The following is a 24,097-nucleotide window of genomic DNA, read 5'->3' as shown; positions in this document are numbered from 1 at the left end:
TAAGATTTCAAACAACATATACTTTAATATTTTCATATGCTTTTGCAAAACTTAGACACAACATTTATATGTAATCATTTCTTTGAATTTAGTTGTAAGTCTGACAATGCTTGTAAAAATCCAGGGGCTAAAAGGAAATCGTGACTATTGAAAAAAAAAAAACTGAATTTAAGTCATATAAAGAACACAAAACAGTATACACAATTAGGGTAAATATATTACATTATATAAAAAGGAACCACCGTTCAGTATAATCTACAAATATATCAACTGAAACTGGGAAGCTTTGTGCTAGGTAAATTAGTTTTTAACAGACAAAAAACTCCTCTTTTTAACAAATATTGAAGAATTTTGTATAGAAAAAAAAAAGGATAAAAAACATTCAGAAACGAGCATAACCATAACACTATTCAACAGCAAGTAAATTGAGTCATTAAAGGTTTAAACTCGCATTTGTGTATATATTATAAAAATCATAATAAGTTCTGTCAATTTTTGCACCTGTGAAGGTCAAAATTGTAGACCCAATTAGTGGAGAAATAACTTTATTTCTGCTAAAATTCTTTTTCTGCACAAATTTTGTGATCTTGGTATTTCATCCTAAATGGCAAAACATGATAAATATAATCTAGGGTTGTGGTGGCCTGTTGGTACACGTCCTTGCCTGTTTGGTGCAAAATGGGGTTCAAGTCCCGCTCAAACACGTTTGTTTCTTTGGTCGCTGCAACTTTATCCTTGTGAGCTAAGGATGGGGGAATGGGGAGCCTATAGGTCTATCTGCTGAGTTATCAGCAGCCATTGTCCAGCCCACCTTGGTCCTTGCTTGGGTAGAGAGGGGGCTTGGGCGCTGATCACATGTAATGTGGTCAGTCTTTAGGGCATTGTCCTGCTTGATAGGGAAATGTCACTGTCCCTTGCCTCTGCCATTCATGAGAGACCTTTAAACATTTAAACCAAAGGTCAACTTATTTTCCTGATAATCATTGATAGCGTGTTACTTATAATTGTATAATGATAGTAGGAATATTACAAAGCTTACTAGCAAATAAATTGCCCTGATAACATACGATTATTTGTATAAAAAATATATACAAATAAGTATTTGATCAACGTTGTCTGAGAATTGCATCAAATGATTGATTTCTACCTAGCAACAACCTTAATTATTCTAATGACTTCTGATTTAGCCCGATTTCTTACATCCTGATGCAAACTATTTGAATTCTCTCTCTCTCTCTCTCTCTCTCTCTCTCTCTCACGATTTAGTTAGGCTGAAACGTGAATCTCTATCGTTCAACGCTGGTCTCTCTCTCTCTCTCTCTCTCTCTCTCTCTCACACACAAACGATTTAGTTAGGCTGAAACGTGAATCTCTATCGTTCAACGCTGGTCTCTCTCTCTCTCTCTCTCTCTCTCTCTCACACACACAAACGATTTAGTTAGGCTGAAACGTGAATCTCTATCGTTCAACGCTGGTCTCTCTCTCTCTCTCTCTCTCTCTCTCTCTCACACACAAACGATTTAGTTAGGCTGAAACGTGAATCTCTATCGTTCAACGCTGCTCTCTCTCTCTCTCTCTCTCTCTCTCTCTCTCTCACACACACACAAACGATTTAGTTAGGCTGAAACGTGAATCTCTATCGTTCAACGCTGCTCTCTCTCTCTCTCCTCTCTCTCTCTCTCTCTCTCTCTTGGCTATGATTCTGGCCGGAGTTGCTTGGGGAAATTTGGGCTCATTCCATCTAAAAAAACTAGGACGTTCCAAACATAAAGTAATTCTCATGAATTCCAAACTATTCCTTTTTTGTGTGTGTGTTGTTTTGCGTTATATTTCAAATAATCAGTCCTTATGAGGTGGAACAATTTCCCACACTAATTTACAAACGCATTTCTTAGCACGTTAATTTACAACTTTGTTATCAATTTAGGTAAAAAAACTTTTCATAGGCATCGTTGAAAGATTGGCCAGATATATATATATATATATATATGCATATATATATATATATATATATTTATATGTGTATATATATATATATATACTGTATATGTATATATGTACTGTATATATATATATATATACACACACATATATATATATATATATATATGCTATAACTATACATGGGAATATCTAACATTTACTTTACCATAAACAATGTAATTGCCTCTACATAAGGCTCTTCTTTTCCAGAAATGATTAAAATACTCAAAATTTGTATTGGACATCAGTATGTGCTACTCATTTTTTTCCATTCTTAATATTTCAAGGGTATTTGTTCTTAAAGATTTATATTTCTGAACCACAACTCTGAAGTGTATTATTATTATTATTATTACTATTACTATTATTATTATTATTATTATTATTATTATTAATTATAATCAATAATAATTATTATTATTAATTATTATTAATTGTTATGATTATTATTATTATTATTATTATTATTATTATTATTATTATTATTATTATCATTATTATGAATTATTATTATTATTAATTATTATTATTATTATAATCATCTTAGCTACAGCTCTAGTTGAAAAAAACAGTATTCTATAAGGACATTTGGAGAAGCAGAATTTAGGTGAAGTATCACATTATTATTATTATTATTATTATTATTATTATTATTATTATTATTATCTATATATTTATACGATAGCGTCTGTGTTATTTATTTTGTGTGACGCCTTAAAGAAAACTGAAATAATTTCCTGGTATACTCTTACAAATTCACATTAGACTTTGACTACTTAACCAAAGCACATCTTATATAGTTTTCCCAATTCATGTACTGCTCATTTTTAAAAATAAATATACAAGTCAAATCTTGTCACATTTTATTCAAACATATATAGGTTAGGAACAAGATAATTAGTATTGAAAATATCATTTCGTGTAATTTACACGGGTTCCGCTAGTTATTACTACTACTACTACTACTACTACTACTACTACTACTACTGCTACTACTACTACTACTACTAGTATTATCATTTTTATTATTAGTAGTAGTACTGATATTGATACCATTACTATTAGTATTATTGTTGATATTGATATTATTATTGATATTATTATCATTGTCATTATTATTATTATCATTATTATTAAAGTTAAATGAAAGGAATATGGGCAAATAATGTATATTTATATAACATATAAAGTATCTTTAGGAATATACTTTGAACAATGAGTAACTTTAGCTCCATTAATTAGGTAAAACAAAATTTTTTTCAATCAGATGAGTGCTATAGAATATAGATTAAATCTACAGGCAAAGATTAACTATTACTGAATCCCCAACTTTAAGAGAATGTATTTTACAAATTGAATGTGTTTGAGATGAAGTGTCTAAGGAGTATGGCTGGTGTATCTCGAGTAGATAGGGTTAGGAACGAAGTGGTGAGGGAGAGAACGGGTGTAAGAAATGAGTTAGCGGCTAGAGTGGATATGAATGTGTTGAGGTGGTTTGGCCATGTTGAGAGAATGGAAAATGGTTGTCTGCTAAAGAAGGTGATGAATGCAAGAGTTGATGGGAGAAGTACAAGAGGAAGGCCAAGGTTTGGGTGGATGGATGGTGTGAAGAAAGCTCTGGGTGATAGGAGGATAGATGTGAGAGAGGCAAGAGAGCGTGCTAGAAATAGGAATGAATGGCGAGCGATTGTGACGCAGTTCCAGTAGGCCCTGCTGCCTCCTCCGGGGCCTTAGATGACCGCGGAGGTAGCAGCAGTAGGGGAGTCAGCATTATGAAGCCTCATCTGTGGTGGAAATGTGGGAGGTTGGGCTGTGGCACCCTAGCAGTACCAGCTGAACTCGGTCGAGTCCCTGATTAGGCTGAAGGAACATAGAGAGTGGAGGTCCCCTTTTTGTTTTGTTTCGTTGTTGGTGTCGGCTGCCCCCCAAAATTGGGGGAGGTGCCTTGGTATATAGATAGATAGACATAAAGCAGGCGTCGAAACGGGATAACATATTTAGAAGAAAAAATAAAGTTTATTGGAATCAATCGATGTTATATATAGATTATATTCTAAAGAAAATCAAAACTACAAATATAGCTTGAAACCTTAAGAGAATATGATTACAAATCTAACATATAAAGACATTGATAAAATGCTTGAAAATTAGATAAAATATTTAGAAGGAAAAAGAAAGTTTATTGGAACCAATCGATGTTATATGATATAGATCATATTCTAAAGCAAATCAAAACTAGACATAAAGCTTCAAACCTTCGGAGAATATGATTAAGAATGTAACATAAAACATTGATAACTTGGGCCAATAGCCCCAAAAATGCAGGAAAATGGGATAAAATATGTAAGAGGAAAAACACACAATGTCCAAGACTTCATATAGAGACTTGGTATTGAGTATCCGATAGAGGTGTTATGTTCTGGAGGAAAACCTCCTCCACCCACAGGCAATAACACTTATTACCTGACGAAGGCAAAAGTGAAATTAGAAAAAGAAAATAAACCTCGCGTTATTGAAGATCTTATTTCTGTCCCTTTTCTGGTATTGGAAAATGATGAGAAATAGTTATGTATTTTTATCTATCTATCTATATCTATACATATATGTATATATATATATATATATATCTACACACACACACACATATATATATATATATATACATATATATACATACATATATATATATATATATATGTATATGTTGTATATATATATATATTTATATATATATATATATATATATGTATGTATATATATATATATAGATAGATAGATAGATCTCGTTAGTGAGATCTGTGTTACTGTATGGAAATGAGTCATGGTATGATAATGAAACAATCTCCAACAGATTTAGTAGAATTGAAAACAAAACCCTCAGAAGGATATTGGGAATTAAATGGCAGGACAGTATTAGAAATGAAACTATATTAGATTACACGAGTGCCATATGTGGATGATATCATGGTGGGGGGTAGATGGAGATGGTTTGGGCATGCTCTTCGCACCCCCAAGAGAGATTACTTCACCAGACTTTTAAATGGTCTCCACAACGCTCTAGTAGAGTTGGAAGACCCAGGCCTACATGGCTGAGGAGTATGAAGTTAGAAGTGGGAGATGATAAGAAGAGCAGTGGTTAATAGCTCAAGATAGAGACGACTGGTGAAATCTAACCGAGGCCCTTTACGTTAATAGGAGTAGGAGGAGATGATGATGATTTTATTATCTTTTCAGTAAAGAGGGTTTTGTCTTACTACAATGGTGGAATTTAAAGAGAGAGGTTCTGATATATTGCAATTGGAACAGTAAAGCTTTCTCCTAAAGAGGGTATTATGAAAGAGATTAGTTTTGCTTGAATGATCACTAATCTCTCCTTTACAAAAGATTAATTGAGGGATATAAATGTGTTTCCGGGAGGAACTGTGCAAACCCATTAACAAATGTAGTGGGGAATGTATCACGGATGAGAGAGAGAGAGAGAGAGAGAGAGAGAGAGAGAGAGAGAGAGAGAGAGGTGTTTTTGTTCTTAAAATATTTTGATTTTGGGAGCACATATATTCATTAGTTCATATCCAATATACTTAAAAAAGTACATTGGTTTTACGTTTAAATTAGAGGAAGGAATCCTTCAGCACGCCTGAGCCTTTGATAATTCTATCTTAATAAAAAATAACTATTAGTAAAGTAAAAAAAAACCCGTAATAAGTGAAATTGTACATACAGAATATCAGGAAAAATAATGAATTGTGCGATATTTAGAAATACTAAATATTATCTGTTTTAAATCTGAAATTCAGCAAATTACTATCAGACGTATTGGATGTGAATCCCTCGAAATATAGCACACAAGAATCAAAGCCAAAATTTGTATGCGTGGAAGTGGCTTTTAAAGTGGAAACTCCTGTAGCATTTCTACCAAACCCGTTCCCCTCCCCCCTCCCGTGCAAAAGCATTGTCAACAGTTATAGGTTGCTTTTCATGTTTTGCAATACGCTTACCTCTCAATAGGGACCTGGAGTCATTTATTGGGATGCAGTCCATGTAGGTTTTGCCAATCAACCTTTTCCAGCTTAGCTTGCGTCAGTATGCTTTCAGATGGAGCCCTGCAGTCCTAGAAAAGAAAAAAAATAACATAATTATTGAGAAGACCAGGATAAAATATACAAGAAATCACTTCAAGTGAAATAATATAGATTACAGTTAAATGATTAAATGAAACATGAAGTCTACCTTATTTCGTTACAGTATTCCAAAGATATTTAAAATACTTCGATGGTTATAGAATCTACATGTAAAAAATGAAACGGTTCTCAATAATAGAAATGGTCAATTCGCCCTGGACAGAAAATAAGATCCTTACGTATCAAGCATCGTTGTGAAGATTGATTGATTGATTTATTTGAGGTTTTCTGGCATCCTGACATCTAAGGTCATTGACGCCGTGTATAAAAACACCAATATACCGTCAACACGTTAATATAAACGAACATTAGTTCTCTAGCTTGAGGGTACACTCGGGCACACTATTCTATCTTATTTCTCCTCCTCTTGTTTCGTTAAAGTTTTTATAGGTTATATAGGAAATATTAATTTTAAGGTTGTTACTGTTGTTAAAATACTTTATTTGTCCATGTTTCCTTTCCTCATTGGGTTATTTTCCCTGTTGGGGTCTCTGGGCTTATAGCATCCTGCTTTTCCAACTAAGGTTGTAGCGTAGCAAGTAATAATAATAATAATAATAATAATAATAATAATAATAATAATCATAATAATAATATGTACTGTTGTTCTCAAACTTATAAAATAACCGATTCAAAAGTTCAAAAGGTATATATATATATATATATATATATACATACATTAATATATAGGCTACACACCCCTACCTGAGTGGGGATGCCTTAACGTAAAGGAAGGGTTTGTGTACGCCATGATCAGCAAAGTTTAAATAGTCAGGGCCACCCATAATAGGTTGGTTTGCTGTGAGCGCTCAGAATGAAGTCTCCCGCCACCAACAATTCGCAGAGGCCGGTGTGGTGATGAAAATTGCCAAACTCAGACATGATTAAGGACATGTCTGAGGCCTTTGTCTATATATATATATATATATATATATATATATATATATATATGTATATATATATGTATGTATATATATATATATATATATATAGGTGATCACGTCATGGCATGGGATAGGTGCTAACGTAATAGGCTGGCAATAAATGTCTCCTCTGAGCTCTTGATATGATTGGCTCTAATATCGTCCCGGGACCAACCCTTTCAGACTTCGCTAATATGCCCCCCGGGCCAGAATTCAAACCCATGGCTTCTAATAGATAAAAACGGCCATTTGATTATCAAACCCACTGGGCTATCAAGAGAGATGAGAGTTGATACCGACTCTGTTATGAACATTCCTCTCGAATTTATTTAGGTTTAAATATTTCTTAGAAAAATGTATGAATAAAGCTAAGAAAACATTTTATAGTGTCCAATTAGAGAGGAAGGAAACAATTAATAATATGCTTTGTTTGCCATTTCATGTTTGTTTTTTAAATGTTATATCCCTTTTGAAAAAACTAGATATTTCTGTAGTGTTTAAATATAATTGTACATTAAAAAAACATGTTAATTAAGAATAGTTCTGGAAATAATAATAATGTAATATATAGCATTCCTTGTTCAGAGTGTAACCTATTTTATGTCGGCCAAACATCAAAAAGTATACCAGTCAGATTAAAACAGCATCAGGTGGCCGTCTCCAGGGGTTCTCTTAATAATGCCTTAGCCTCCCACTGGTTAGGGTCAAGTCACAGAATTGGTTGGTCAAAGACGGAAAAAGTAATCCATGTAAATGACTATTTCCAAAGGAATATTGTTGAATCATTTTTAATCTCCTGTACTCAAGGTAGAAATTTGAATCTAAGCCCAGATCTGTTTTCCGTTAATCCAGTATTATCCTTTTATCTAAAATCTGACTTCTCCGGAATTATTAAGAAATTGACAGCTGTTGGATCCCCCTCTCCTGTATAAATACGATGTCTTTGTATATGTATTCTCATTGCTGAGTTTGATAATGTCCTGAGTGGATGAAAGTACTAACCTCAATCAAGTCTTTTTCATTTTTCCTTTCGTGGCTATAATACACACACACACACACACACACACACACACACATATATATATATATATATATATATATATATGCAATACAAATAACATAATTATATTTGAAATTTTCATTAACGGGTACTTTACATATTTTGGAGAGATATGACTGAAATCAAAGTTATTTCAATGGCCATTTTTATTAGTAGTACTTTTAATTACTGATGCTCCTGAATCACTTGAAACATTAATATAAGACTTATGTAGTATTTTCAGGATAAACAGACATCAAGAGGACAAGAAAGAGACATGTATGAGAAGGGACTAATATTTTTTTTTAACTGATATATTATAATATTCTGTCAGGTCACAGGCTAGTGGGCAGGTCAATATTAACTCATGATTGAGCATCATTACAAGACATTTTTTACATTCATTATGATGCACAAAAATCTTTTGATTAAAATATATCATTGTGAAAGTAAAGTAGAAAGTATGCTGAGAGAGAGAGAGAGAGAGAGAGAGAGAGAGAGAGAGAGTTTCTCAAAGACAAAGAGAGTGGGTTATGAGTAAAGAATATGTCCTCAGAGAGAGAGAGAGAGAGAGAGAGAGAGAGAGAGAGAGAGAGGCTAATAACTCCTTGTACCAGAACCTGTCAAAAGCACAGGAAGTGTCAAAGAGGAACTCGTTGTACATTCCCCTTAGTTTCTTATGAAAGACGCCCAAATGAGTTCCATACGATAGGAGCTGCTCTTCAAAGGCCTGGGCACTGCAGTGTCGAAGAGAAGACTTTGAGGCTTTAGAGTACACCCTGAAAAAAGACTGAACATGAAAGGTAGTGACAGAGACTTGAGCTGTAGTGGATATATGATCAATGGGATGATAGGGCGATCGCGTTACAAACATGGCAAACAAGAAGCCTCAAAGAGAAGAGAGGGATTTTAGTGATCGATATCTAAGTCACGTACGTTGCTCCAAGGTCTAAAGAGTTAAGAAAGACGGGCGATGTAATAGTTCCCGTCAGACGTATAGCACGTCTACCGTATAAGGCCTATACTCTGACCGACAGGGCCGAAAAAACAGAGAGAGAGAGAGAGAGAGAGAGAGAGAGAGAGAGAGAGAGAGAGAGAGAGAGAGAGGCATGGTCTACAGAGTTACAAAAGACTGGCGTTGTAATAGTTCCCGTCAAACGTACGACTACCACATGGGGCCTTTACTCTCCCCGACGAAAAAAAAAAAAAGAAGAAAAAAATCCATTCGGTGATTAATGACGTCACACCGTCCCTGCTATGATATACCAGCTTTGGTTTTCCGGTATCTATAGTTTAACTTCGTTTACAAGGAAGCTAGTGTTGAGTTTTCTCCCCTTTTCCTCCTTTTATACATTGAATTTAGAAGTTATCAAATTTGAATTTGAAGCCCGCTATCAAGTTATTGAAGCTAAAGTCATAAATAAGGAATGTCTATGAGCGCGTTTGCATCACCATTTGACGTCTGTAGCATTGTCAAAGATTGGCGTTTTCACAGAGATACAGAAACTCTTTGTGCTCCAAAGAACAAAGTCTAATGAGCAGTAAGTTCATAGAAGCGAATTATCATTTACGATTTTGACGCAGATATGACAAAGCCATTCTTTTATTATATTATAACTGAGATGGAGTTAAGTTTTCCAGTAGTGGCTATAGCTAACGACCTCGGTCCTACAGACGTTAGGTCATGGAAATCTTTAGGCATATGTAAGGATAATTCGAGCATCACCCAATCGCATAATTTGTATCTTTTCCGATGTTTCACCTCTCATGAAACTCATATTATTATTATTATTATTATTATTATTATTATTATTATTATTATTACTTGCTAAGCTGCAACCCCAGTTAGAAAAGCAGGATGTTACATGCCCAAGGCCTCCAACAGGGAAAAAGCCCAATGAGGATAGGATATAAGAAAATAAATCACAAGAGAAGTTTAAGAACAATAACAACACTGAAATAAATCTTTCATATACACATTCAAACTATAAACAATTTAAAATAAGAAGAAGAGATACAAGACAGAATAGTGTGCCAGTGTGCTCTCAAACAATTTCCTTGATCGCGGCTTTCAGTTAAGTGACACAGATTGTGTCCACTACGGTTCGGTAAGAGAACTTATAAAAAACTTACAAAAGTGATATCAAAACATCATATAAACTTACAGGGTAACATATAAATGTCAATGGCCTTCAGGGTATGAATGCAAAATCAGTTGTGCTATTGGTATCAGAAACAACTGCAAAATCACTTAAATATTTTGGTAGGAAAGGACTATTTCCAGGTAAAAATTAGGAAAAAAAAAATAATATATTTCTCTAACAAATTCTTGGTTTGATATGTTCAATTCTCGGGTTCCGCACGACAAACCTGTCCAAAAGTACATATAAGTTGAATTTACAAAATCAGAATGAAATTAAAAAATGCAAGACCCAGACAGTAAAATCAATGAAGGCAATTGGAAGTAAAAGCCTTTACCCATTCCGAAGAGGAGTGACAGTTTCTTGTGAATTTTTGCTAAAATTATTAGAAATAGTAGAAAAGAAATTTAATATAACATATATGTATATATATATATATATATATATATATATATATATATATATATATATATGTGTGTGTGTGTGTGTGTGTGTGTGTGTGAATTATAAAAAGTAAAAGTCCACTTTCTCAACAAAGAAAAGTATCTAATCAGATGATCCTACCAATTTTAACATATGCATCAGAAACTTGGAGCCTCATTAAAACCTTAGAACATAAGCGAGTTATAATTCAAACATTAAGAGACAGAAAAAAGTAACATGGATACGAGAGCAAACTAATGTAGAGCAAATTTTAAAATATAAGGAAAAGAAATGGATAGGACAGGCCATAAGATGAAAATGACAGATAATAGATGGACATTAAGTATAACAGAATGGGTCCTACAGATCGCAAAAGAGCAGGAAAAGAAAGAGAAAACGATTGGTTGACGAATAAAGAAAATTTGCTGGTATGGAATGACATAGAAAGACCGATGTGGTAACGTCCCTGACCGGTGAACGCCAGACTGGGGTTCAAGTCCCACTCAAACTCGATTCCTTTGGTCATTGCAACCTCATCATCCTTGTGAGCTAGGGATAGGGGATTTGGGAGAGCATATAAGTCTATCTGCTGAGTCATCAGGAGCCATTGCAAGGCCCTCCTTGGTCCTAGCTTTGGTGGAGAGGGGGACATTGTCCTGCTTGATAGGGCAATGGCACTGTCCCTTTAAACTTTTAATGATGATGATGATATATTGACATATCGACTGAATCAAAATGGACTCCAACATTTCTTTGCTATCTCCGACAAATGGGAGCCTGCTATCAGCGCCCATCGTCAGTTACAATTACAAATCGTACTATAGTCCATTTCTTTCAGCGATGCATATTTGCACCGACTCGCGGCGGTGCCCTTTTAGCTCGGAAAAGTTTTCTGATCGCTGATTGGTTAGAATTATCTTGTCCAACCAATCAGCGATCCGGAAACTTTTCCGAGCTAAAAGGGCACCGCTGCGAGTCGGTGCAAATATGCATCGCTAAAAGAAATGGACTATAGGTCTCAGCTTTTAGGAAAAGGAAATTACCTCATGAGGTTAAAATGTAATACAATTACAGAAACCAATATTAAATGATGCAACTTAACAGCTGGGACCTTTTCTCTTCTTGATAATGAAATACCCACTCAAGATAAAGATAACGAATTTCTGCAACGTGAATCGAGTCTACAGTGGCTGCGATGATATTTTGTTTACCCGATAAAAATAATGGTAAAGGAAAAGTGACGCTATAGAATGGTGGTCTACAGTATTGGTTTCACTGTCCACAGTTTCCGTAAATACTGGGCCATATTTATCAATGGGAGACAATTCAAATAATTACTAAATCAATAAAGCCATCATAAGAAATTGTTGATCAGATGAAGGCTGGAAAAATTGTTTAAATGTTACCGCACTAGTGTTTCACACACACACACACACACACACACACACACACTCGTACATTGTAACGTTATTTTATTTTTTATTGTATATCTCGCTTTACACCTCACTGTTAACAGAACCGGTTTAAGCATGTCTTTTCATGAATTCATGTGTTTGATTTTTTGTGACCACCTTCCACTAGAAGTCTCGTATATAAGCCAGCTGTCTGTTGAAATAAAGTTAGTTGCATAATTTTGCATTAATCTCGCTTCTCAGTTACAAGACAACTGCGCGCTCTCGTACGAATTTCTAAAACCCGATTAAGAAAAAAAAAAAAAAAAAACAGTAGAAATTGCATATATACCGGGATTACCATTTCATTTAGTCAATTGTTTTGTTTGTGGTCGAACATCTCTTTAGAATAGGAATACTGAATAAGCAAATAACTTTGGCAATGAAAGTAATAAAGGTATGATGTAAAAATGAAATATTCATAATTATTCATTTTTTCGTGTATTTTTACAACCACATATTTGTTTGTATTAAATCTCTAAATCCTACTCGCCCCACTTAATTTCAATGTTGTTACTGTAATTAAGATATTTAATTTTTCTTGTTTCCTTTCCTCCCTGGACTATGTTCCCTGTTGGAGCCCCTGGGCTTATACCATCCTACTTTTGCAACTAGGGTTGTAGCTTAGTAAGTAAGTAAGTAATTAATAATAATAATAATAATAATAATAATAATAATAATGAGCTGACCTCTTTGCTCTATAGAGTAAAGAGGAGCTAATTGGTCAACAAACGGAAAGTGAATTGAAAGAATAATAGTATGAAAACATTTGCTTTCTGAAATACAGTAGGCTTGGCATTTATGAAAAATACACATCAAGAAATTGCTATCCTTATAAAAACAGAACGTGTCAAAGAAAAATTTATGAGCTAGTATACTACTGTGAAATTTTGTAACATTCTTCTAAATATTACCATGGTAACACCACCAAGAATTTAGTACGTTGTGGCTGTAACCTTGTGAAAGAAAAATGCATTGCTTATACTATTTGTATCTAGTGATATCAGGCATCTAATTAAGCCACTGATATGCAAGTTGACCATTACCTTTCATTTTTTCAGATCAAGTTCACTGAAAGAAGAACAGTTCACACAATGCTCTAAACTCGTAATAAGTAAATGGTTTAGATGACGTCCAGCCGATTGAATCTAAAGGTAAAGATGTCTAATTTCAGTTCCAGTTTCATCGGACAGATACTCACCAGAACGTCAGCCGGGCAAGCCAAACCCCCCAAACTGTAGTGTCGAACCACAGCAGTAGCTTCCCCAATAAAAACAGCTTAAACTCACGGCCCCGGGTTAGGATCGATCTGATGCCATGCGAATGCTAGGCTAATACGTTACCTCTGTACTAGCCAGTAGGAATTTAGACATACATTTTTGAGAGAATTCGAAAACCCTTTTATTGGTGGGGAAGAATTTTTCCGTTTCCGCAGGGTACAAAGATATTGAATGTTTAAAACTACGCGGAAACCAAACTAAAACAGTTACAGGATAGGCCTACTGCTTTATTCCAAGTGCAGGTGTCATATTTTTATACGACACAATTTAGAAAAAAATTACTTCACCTGCATTTACAATTTTCAGAAATGCATCAGGCATGGTAATGCATTTTCATTATCAAGACGTAAGGCTTCTTTTTGTTTCTAATAAAAACATAAACTATGTTCTTAGTTATGTTTTCATTAGATTTACATGAAATGAAATCTAAGGATTTCCTCATTATTTTCTCCAGTTGAATTGCGATGCTTATTGATTGTCTTTTTTTAGTTTATTTTTATCAGTTCTCATAACTTTAACCAAGAGTATTTGATGCCATCAAAAACTCTCATATTTGTATGCATATTTTTTGCAATATTCCATTTTTTTCTTATACTCCCTGTAACTGCGCAAAGTGTTTATTACTATCACATAGGCAAAACAGAAAGAGAATGAAGTCTCCAACGTCCTTAATAAGAGAGAGAGAGAGAGAGAGAGAGAGAGAGAGAGAGAGAGAGAGAGAGAGAGAGAGAGAGAGAGAAAGCAATTTAACCACGAATGAGGGGAAAGGAAATTCGGTGAAAAACAGAACTTGTAATTTTTTCTCGAATAGAAAGATTGACATATTGTTCGCAATAGTGAAATTCAGATCTTTCACCCTTTGGGAGATTTGCTTCTATGGTAAATTAAGAAAAGTTGAAAAGGATTTAAAAGTAGTAATGTATCATTTGGCTTTTATACAATACATTTAGAGATTTGCTTCTATGCTGAATTAAGAAGAGAAAAGTTGGAAAGGATTGAGAAGTGGTAATGTAATATTTGCCTTTTATACAATACATTTAAAGATTTGCTTCTATGCTAAATTAAGAAGAGAAAAGTTGAAAAGGATTGAGAAGTAGTAATGCAATATTTGCCTTTTATACAATACATTTAGAGATTTGCTTCTAAACTAAATTAAGAAGAGAAAAGTTGAAAAGGATTTAAAAGTAGTAATGTAATACCTGCATTTTATACAATACATTTAGAGATTTGCTTCTATGCTAAATTAAGAAGAGAAAACTTGAAAAGGATTTAAAAGTAGTAATGTAATATTTGGCTTTTATACAATACATTTAGAGATTTGCTTTTAAACTAAATTAAGAAGAGAAAAGTTGAAAAGGATTTAAAAGTAGTAATGTAATATCTGCCTTTTATACAATACATTTAGAGATTTGCTTCTATGCTAAATTAAGAAGAGAAAAGTTGAAAAGGATTAAGTTGTAATGTAATATTTGGCTTTTATACAATACATTTAGAGATTTGCTTTTAAACTAAATTAAGAAGAGAAAAGTTGAAAAAGGATTAAGACGTAGTAATGTAACATTTACCTTTTCTACATTTATTTTTGGAGCTCAACCATAGGATATTTCAAGTATCTTTTTGTGCCCGTGGCTAACCTAATTTGCTAGATGTCCGTTCAGTAGCCGAATGAAGAGAAACGAATGACACTGGATGACGAATGAGAGAATTCATACAAATGGAAAGATGAACGAGGGAGTTAACAAAGGGATATTGATGACAAAATGACAATAATAGTTTTAGAGAAACAATTAGATTTGAAATATAAAGGAAATAGCAAAAGGAAACTTGGATTAATCATTTATTGAAAAAGGGAAGCAAGAAATGATACGCAATATTTTGCAAAGGCAATTTTTACCCTAACTGAATATTCTTTTTTATTACAAAGAAAATGATACAAGGAAATTTGATTGGCTACGCATTAATAACTTTAAAGGTTAAAAGGTCGCTCATGGATGCAGGGGCAAGGGACAGTGATATTGCCCTAGCAATCAGGACAATGACCTAGAAACTGACCATACAGTATATCATATGATCAGCGCCCACACCTCCTCTCCACCCAAGCTAGGACTAGGGAGGGCCAGGTAGTGGCTACTGATGACTCACCAGATAGACCTACAGGCTCCCCCAAACCCCCCAACCTTAGCTCACAAGGATAGTGAGGTTGCAGACACTAATGCCACTAACGAGTCTGAGGGGGACTCGAATCCCCGTCTGGCAAACACCAGACAGAGACGTTACCAATGAGGCCAAAACACTAGATTTTTTTTTTTTTTTTTTACAATACTATTACAGATCATAGATATCCAAAATCCGTTTATAAAAACCTTTACGTAAATCGACCACATATGGTTGGGCTTTGATATCATGTACCACTTTGCCAACCCATCCAGTCTCTCTCTCTCTCTCTCTCTCTCTCTCTCTCTCTCTCTCTCTCTCTCTCTCTCTTTTGATAGAGACTCATAACGTTGGTCAGGACAGTTTATTCATAATTGAAATACGAGCATTGAAGCTATTCAGAATTGAAACACGCAGTCAGTTAAGTGGGAAGATAACAAAAAATATGTATTTGAAAATAAAGGGGGAGAAATTGGTGTATCTGAGGCATGCTAACCACCTACATGGTATAAACCGTAGGGCAAATTTGAAGTTTAAATGAAATCCTGAAGTATTGTCAAGGAAAACATAATTGACTTGATGATGCTTCATAGAAGAAATTTTTAAAGGCAAACCAAACTAGATATGAATTAGATTTATTGTATACTAGTATAAATGAGTTATCAAAAAATGACACCTAAATATTTAATAAATATGAATTCACACCGACACACATAGGTTCGACCCTTTCCTAATTACAATCCGCTGGTTCGGCAATTTGTGGGAAAGTGTTGTTTCCACGTGTACCTTACCAGCGTATGATTGATCCCTCTCTCCCTGAGCGTGATAGAAAATTATATATATATATATATATATATATATATATATATATATATACATATATACACACACACACACACACACACATAAGGCTTGCTACTGGCTTACCGCCCACTGGTATACCTATACAAAATTAGGGTATAGGTATCTGCATTAGTCAAGAAAAGGACTTCCTAAGAAACTAGGTGGCTTTATCCTACTGTTTGCTGCCCACTTCATAAGCGATTGAGGTGTAATACACAAACACGCACATGGCAAGGGTCACTATATATATATATATATATATATATATATATATATGTATATATATATATATATATATATATTTATATATATATATATATATATATAAATATATATATGCATATATATATATATATATATGTATATATATATACATATATATATATTTACATATATATATATATATGCATATATATATATATATATATATATATATATATAATGCCAGACAATTGCTCTATATTATGTAGAGGAGATTATTCAATTGAAAGCTCAAGTAAACTGGATTAGCTCTATAGTGTAAAACAAAACAATTAAAGAAAGCTAAACTTGCAATACTGACGGTGGCGTCTTAAAGGACACCTCTGAAGGAAATTAGTATTGATTTTATGCATTACATATGAAAGCAACAGAGGAAAAATGAAATAAATTAGCTATAAACTATAAATGTGATTTCCTATGGAGTGAATCAAGGGAAAAATTTAAAACTAAACACAAATTTTCCCCAAAATACAGTGTTCTTAAATTGCACATAAATCGTCAGGCTTTCGTTCTTTTCGAAGAGTTTGGAACTCATTTTAACGAGTCTTTATATACTACTTTGAATATGCTGATATAATTGATTCAGAGAGAAATTTCATTTGAAGGAAAAACTGCTCTGAACTCAGCTTTCAGTAATTTCTCCAATTGTAGCTAGTTCCCTTATTATTTTGCTTGGGATATTATTATTATTATTATTATTATTATTATTATTACTTGCTAAGCTAAGACCCTAGTTGGAAAAGCAGGATGCTATAAGCGCAGGGGCCCCAACAGGGAAAATAGTCCAATGAGGAAAACTAACAAGGATAAAAAAAACTTTAAGAACAGTAACATCAAAATAAATACTTCCTATACAAACTAAAAAAAAAAAACTCTCTCAAGGATTTTGTCTTCAAAATGTAGAACCTTTGAAACCAATCATAGGAATCAAATACAAATAAAATACTTAATACGTGAAACTTTCATATTTCGTCATCAAATAATTTTGATAATTAATGGAAGCAAAACTGAAAATCAACTAGGAAGAACCCAGTTCTAAAATTTTTTATGTACATTGACTTGACACATATATACTAAAATATGATTCTACATAAGCTGGGAAAACAATCTTTATAAGCCAATATTGATTATTGGATTCTTACCAGAAAAGACTGAAAAGATGTTGATTATGTCTGGCAACGATTATTCATTGGACTGGTTCCCAATAAACTAAACAAACAAGACACGTGAATAGCGAGTATCGGTATCGATATGAACGCAGACTTCCCTTTCTTGTCAAAGGTACCCCCTACCATACACCTATACATACACTAAGAAGGAACGTGCCATACACGTATAGACAAACACAAAGGGTATCCGTACCATACACGTATAAGAAAACACAAAGGGTATCCATACTATACACGTATAAGCAAACTTGAAAGGGTATCCGTACCATACACGTATAAACAAACACAAAGGGTATCCATACCATTCATGTATAAGCAAACAAAAAAGGGTATCTGTACCGTACACGTATAAACAAACACAAAAGGGTATCCGTACCATACACGTATAAACAAACATAAAGGGTATCCGGACCATACACGTACAGTATAAGCAAACACATAAGGGTATCCGTATCATACACGTATAAACATACACAAAAGGGTATCCGTACCATACACGTATAAACAAACACAAAGGATATCCGTACCATACACGTAAAAACAAACACAAAAGGGTATCCATACCCTACATGTATAAGCTAACACAAAAGGGTATTTAAACCATACACGTATCAGCAAACACAAAAGGGTATCGGTACCGTACACATATAAACAAACACAAAAGGGTATCCGTACCATACACGTATAAACAAACAAAAGGGTATACGTACCATACACGTACAAACTAGCATATTTTACACCAATCCATTAGTTAGGGTTTTTACATGGTTTCAAATATTACAGTTGTTAATACATTACAATTATTGAGCCGTAACTTAGTTTCTTGCATATGTGCACAGTTAAAAAACCTATTTTGAATTGGTTATTCTCCGTAAACATATCCTGTTCTCACCTATATTTCAGTAAAATACAGGCGATCGTCGTTTTACCCTACTTTGTTATAATCGTTTACGGGTTGGTGACCGTAATATCACTTCTTTAAGTCAATATATCCGGCAAATGCCCGGCAACATTTATACCAGGATTTTTACCGTTTCTCACGGCAAATGTTTAACAGTGTACATTCGTAACCGTCAGTTTTCGACTATGAGCCAGTTGTGTATATATACATACATACATATACCAAAGGCACTTCCCCCAATTTTGGGGGGTAGCCGACATCAACAAGAAACAAAACAAAAAAGGGGACCTCTACTCTCTACGTTCCTCCAGCCTAACCAGGGACTCAGCCGAGTTCAGCTGGTACTGCTAGGGTGCCACAGCCCAACCTCCCACATTTCCACCACAGATGAAGCTTCATACTGCTGAGTCCCCTACTGCTGCTACCTCCGTGGTCATCTAAGGCACCGGAGGAAGCAGCAGGGCCTACCGGAACTGCGTCACAATCGCTCGCCATTCATTACTATTTCTAGTACGCTCTCTTGCCTCTCTCACATCTATCCTCCTATCACCCAGAGCTTTCTTCACACCATCCATCCACCCAAACCTTGGCCTTCCTCTTGTACTTCTCCCATCAACTCTTGCATTCATCACCTTCTTTAGCAGACAGCCATTTTCCATTCTCTCAACATGGCCAAACCACCTCAACACGTTCATATCCACTCTAGCCGCTAACTCATTTCTTACACCCGTTCTCACCCTCACCACTTCGTTCCTAACCCTATCTACTCGAGATACACCAGCCATACTCCTCAGACACTTCATCTCAAACACATTCAATTTCTGTCTCTCCATCACTTTCATTCCCCACAACTCCGATCCATACTTCACAGTTGGTACAATCACTTTCTCATATAGAACTCTCTTTACATTCATGCCCAACCCTCTATTTTTTACTACTCCCTTAACTGCCCCCAACACTTTGCAACCTTCATTGACTCTCTGACGTACATCTGCTTCCACTCCACCATTTGCTGCAACAACAGACCCCAAGTACTTTTAAACTGATCCACCTCCTCAAGTAACTCTCCATTCAACATGACATTCAACCTTGCACCACCTTCCCTTCTCGTACATCTCATAACCTTACTCTTACCCACATTAACTCTCAACTTCCTTCTCTCACACACCCTTCCAAATTCTGTCACTAGTCGGTCAAGCTTCTCTTCTGTGTCTGCTACCAGTACAGTATCATCCGCAAACAACAACTGATTTACCTCCCATTCATGATCATTCTCGCCTACCAGTTTTAATCCTTGTCCAAGCACTCGAGCATTCACCTCTCTCACCACTCCATCAACATACAAGTTAAACAACCACGGCGACATCACACATCCCTGTCTCAGCCCCACTCTCACCAGAAACCAATCGCTCACTTCATTTCCTATTCTAACACATGCTTTACTACCTTTGTAGAAACTTTTCACTGCTTGCAACAACCTTTCACCAACTCCATATAACCTCATCACATTCCACATTGCTTCCCTATCAACTCTATCATATGCTTTCTCCAGATCCATAAACGCAACATACACCTCCTTACCTTTTGCTAAATATTTCTTGCATATCTGCCTAACTGTAAAAATCTGATTCATACAACCCCTACCTCTTCTAAAACCACCCTGTACTTCTAAGATTGCATTCTCTGTTTTATCCTTAATCCTATTGATCAGTACTCTACCATACACTTTTCCAACTACACTCAACAAACTAATACCTCTTGAATTACAACACTCATGCACATCTCCCTTACCCTTATATAGTGGTACAATACATGCACAGACCCAATCTACTGGTACCATTGACAACACAAAACACACATTAAACAATCTCACCAACCATTCAAGTACAGTCACACCCCCTTCCTTCAACATCTCAGCTTTCACACCATCCATACCAGATGCTTTTCCTACTCTCGTTTCATCTAGTGCTCTCCTCACTTCCTCTATTGTAATCTCTCTCTCATTCTCATCTCCCATCACTGGCACCTCAACACCTGGAACAGCAATTATATCTGCCTCCCTATCATCCTCAACATTCAGCAAACTTTCAAAATATTCCGCCCACCTTTTCCTTGCCTCCTCTCCTTTTAACAACCTTCCATTTCCATCTTTCACTGTCTCTTCAATTCTTGCGCCGGCCTTCCTTACTCTCTTCACTTAGCTATGTAGTATATATATATATATATAAATATATATATATATATATATATATATATATTTATATATATACATATTATATATATATATATATATATATATTTATATATATACATATTATATATATATATATATATAATATATATATATATAAATATATATATATAAACCCAGTTACCATAACTTTCGTCAATTTTCTGCTAAATCAAGGATGAGCAACTTGTACTGAAAACGCACAAAGACTTCATTATTACTAATTCCTTAATAGTGTGATCAACAGAACGACGTTTTCTTTACACTGATTGTACGACTTACCGCTATTCTGCAATAAAAAGCTTCCAAAATACTATACATGTAAGAAAAATAAATGGACATAGGCAGGGCATATAATGAGAATGACGGAAGTAGATGGACATTATGAATAACAGGATGGGTCCCTAGAGATTGCAAAAGAAGCAGGAGAAGGAAGAGAAGAAGATGGGTTTACAAACTAAGAAAGTTTGCGGGTGTGGACTAGCATAGAAAGACTATAAACTGACATAATTGTAAAGACATGACTGAGGCTTTTGTGCTGCAGTGGACTAGTAATGGCTGATGATGATCTCGCTTTGATAACTACTTCTTTGTCTGCATCTTTTCCCACTTCTACGTGGGGTTGATGTTTCTGGCCAGCTTTCTCCATCTAGCATTAATTCCATTCTGATAATATTCACTGTCTATATTCGTTTTGGCAAATTTTTCATGGCCGGATGCCTTTCCTGCCGCCAACCCTCCCCATTTACCCGGGCTTGGGACCGGCACCAAGTTGAGGCTGGCTTGCCCCCCCCCCCCCCACCCCCCCCCCTCAGTGGCTGGGTTTCGCTTTGATAACTGCATTTCCATAATATAAAAGATTTATGCAAACAAAACAATACCCATTAGTATTAGGTCCAAGAAACTAGTCACTTTCCTGTCTATCTATTCTGACGATGTTCTCTTCTCTCATGAAAATGCGTAAATGTTCCTATGAAGTTCCACTTATATCAGACACGCTCAACAAATTCACATCAATTCTAATATAAGATTTCTATCTTCTATGACTGCCATACACCGTTTCCCTTTGTTCTCACAAGTCTCCTAGAGTTTTTCCCCATAAACATACAATCCACAACACCTCTTCCTTATCTAAACTGAAGCCGCTCTTCCAGAAATCCTTATTCCTATCCTATCTAGACTTTCTGTGACATTCCATACACCAACCTTTCTCTATCAGTCCATCTGTGATTTGCTTTACTCCATAAATTCCTGGTCTACACTCCCACTGATCTTTCTTTAATATTACTCGTATTCTTGAAAATTTCTCAATAAAATTCTTACCACACCTTATTGGGCCACTAGGCAAGGGTGTGCCTTAAAACATAACTCTTATAACCGACTCTATCCTGAATTTATTTATCTAACTGTTTCAATTAAACCTTTCTTTTACCTGGACATACCTTCCACATCACGGTCAGCTACCTACCCACGCTATCACTACCATATGGAAGGGCCTTGCTTGATACCACTTAACTTCATAGGTGTTTTATTTTTTAATCGATACATTTCTTTCATCAATAATAATTTCCATACACATTCTCCAATTTATTTTCAACCATTCTACTATATCCTCTTTCAAATCTAGAATATTTTTCAATAACTCTAAAATTAACAAGTTAAAAATATGAAGGAAAGCATTACCTTAAAATGACACCTCACCATTTGCATTTGTTCAAAACTATTTTCTTTCAGACTTGCTTTCATAAAGTAGGAGTTCTTTTCCTCAATGAAGTATGTGCTCATATTTACCCCTGGCTTTAAGGCTGACTTTTTCACTACTTGAATTCTCTGGAGACTACTATGAGATTCAGGGCCTCTGTAACACGGTTTTTTCGCAATAATTTTTTATCTATGAATTTCATAAACATAACGCTTCTTCAAAATGCACATTATATCTACACATAAATTTTGACTATATTCTGCATTACGTAGGTTGAATAAATTTGGTACTTATAATGTAAAAGTGACGTTTTTTGAAGACGGGCCAACTTATTCAGAGAAAAGGTTTCGAACGCACTCGTTACGTAACTTATGACGGCATTTCTTCCCTCTTTCTCGATCGATGATTGGCTATACGTAACGAAGGCTATACCTCCGCCAACAATGAAACATAAGTTTAAATAAAAGCAAAGCAGTACACCTTTATGAACTCTGAAACCTCTCCACTGATAATTGTCATAATGAACAAACCAACAAAATATGTTAATAAATACAAAAACACTTCGATTATTAGTCTAACTCCCAAGATAGGTTTCCTAAGATATTACAGTCTACTTTATAGGTCACAATCAGATTGACAAGGTGTAGGGAATAGTTGGTAATTTTCAAAAACATAGTAGACAAGCTTAATTTGATAACTGCTATATCCAATGTCAAGCAATTTTTATTTTTTGTCTATATACCTACCTATTTACTGTAAAAAAAGAAAAAAAAGAAAAAAAATAGCCGGTACCGTATTTTGGCTTTAAACTTTCACCAATAATTATCGTCAGAATGATGACTTCATGAGGCTCCACCCACTTTGGCCTCGATATAATTCGGGATAACACTGAAGGCTATCATGGGCATTGTTGGATCAGAAAATTTAAATTCTGGCTATAAAAACTCATTTCACGAGTGGTTGTAAGAAGTGCTAAATGATCCTCAAGGATCCCAGCAGTTGGCCTAAACGTTTAATTCATGTTTACTACTGTTGCGGCACTACTACTACAGTAGTATTACTACGCTGGCACAAATACCCCACCCACATTTATGTATCGTTCCGCCATTCATAAAGTCTTTGTCATGTTTTTCCACTGTGCACTAAGCCATGGCCTCCTCAGAAATTAAGTTTAACATTAGATGATAGGCTATTTCATTAAGCTGACAAATTATGGCAACTGGGTATGTTATTGCCTATGTTGAAGCTAAAGATAAAGTATGTTATCATTCTTTCATTGCATTATCATCTTTACTACTATTTGTTTTGCTACATGTAGTAATTATTTTAAAGGATAAATGAATTATGTTCACTTTACTTCTATAAATTCCCATTAGATGTACAAATAAAACTCCTAGAACTATTCATGATTTATTT

General features: G+C 34.8%; 1 protein-coding gene across 3 annotated transcripts in view; it reads right to left on the bottom strand.

Annotated features, from left to right (window-relative positions):
- Positions 1-24,097, bottom strand: part of LOC137655847 (octopamine receptor beta-2R-like) — a 605,153-nt gene that overhangs the window by 194,449 nt on the left and 386,607 nt on the right. For all 3 annotated transcript variants that reach the window (XM_068390026.1, XM_068390027.1, XM_068390025.1), the window contains exon 4: positions 5,982-6,094. The gene's annotated coding sequence lies outside the window, so the exon portion shown is untranslated. The remainder of the gene's footprint in view (positions 1-5,981; positions 6,095-24,097) is intronic.

Source organism: Palaemon carinicauda, chromosome 16, assembly GCF_036898095.1.
Source record: "Palaemon carinicauda isolate YSFRI2023 chromosome 16, ASM3689809v2, whole genome shotgun sequence".
In the NCBI taxonomy this organism is placed as follows: domain Eukaryota; kingdom Metazoa; phylum Arthropoda; class Malacostraca; order Decapoda; family Palaemonidae; genus Palaemon; species Palaemon carinicauda.
The sequence above is the reverse complement of the archived record's forward strand: the minus strand, read 5'-3'. Positions and strand labels throughout refer to the sequence as shown.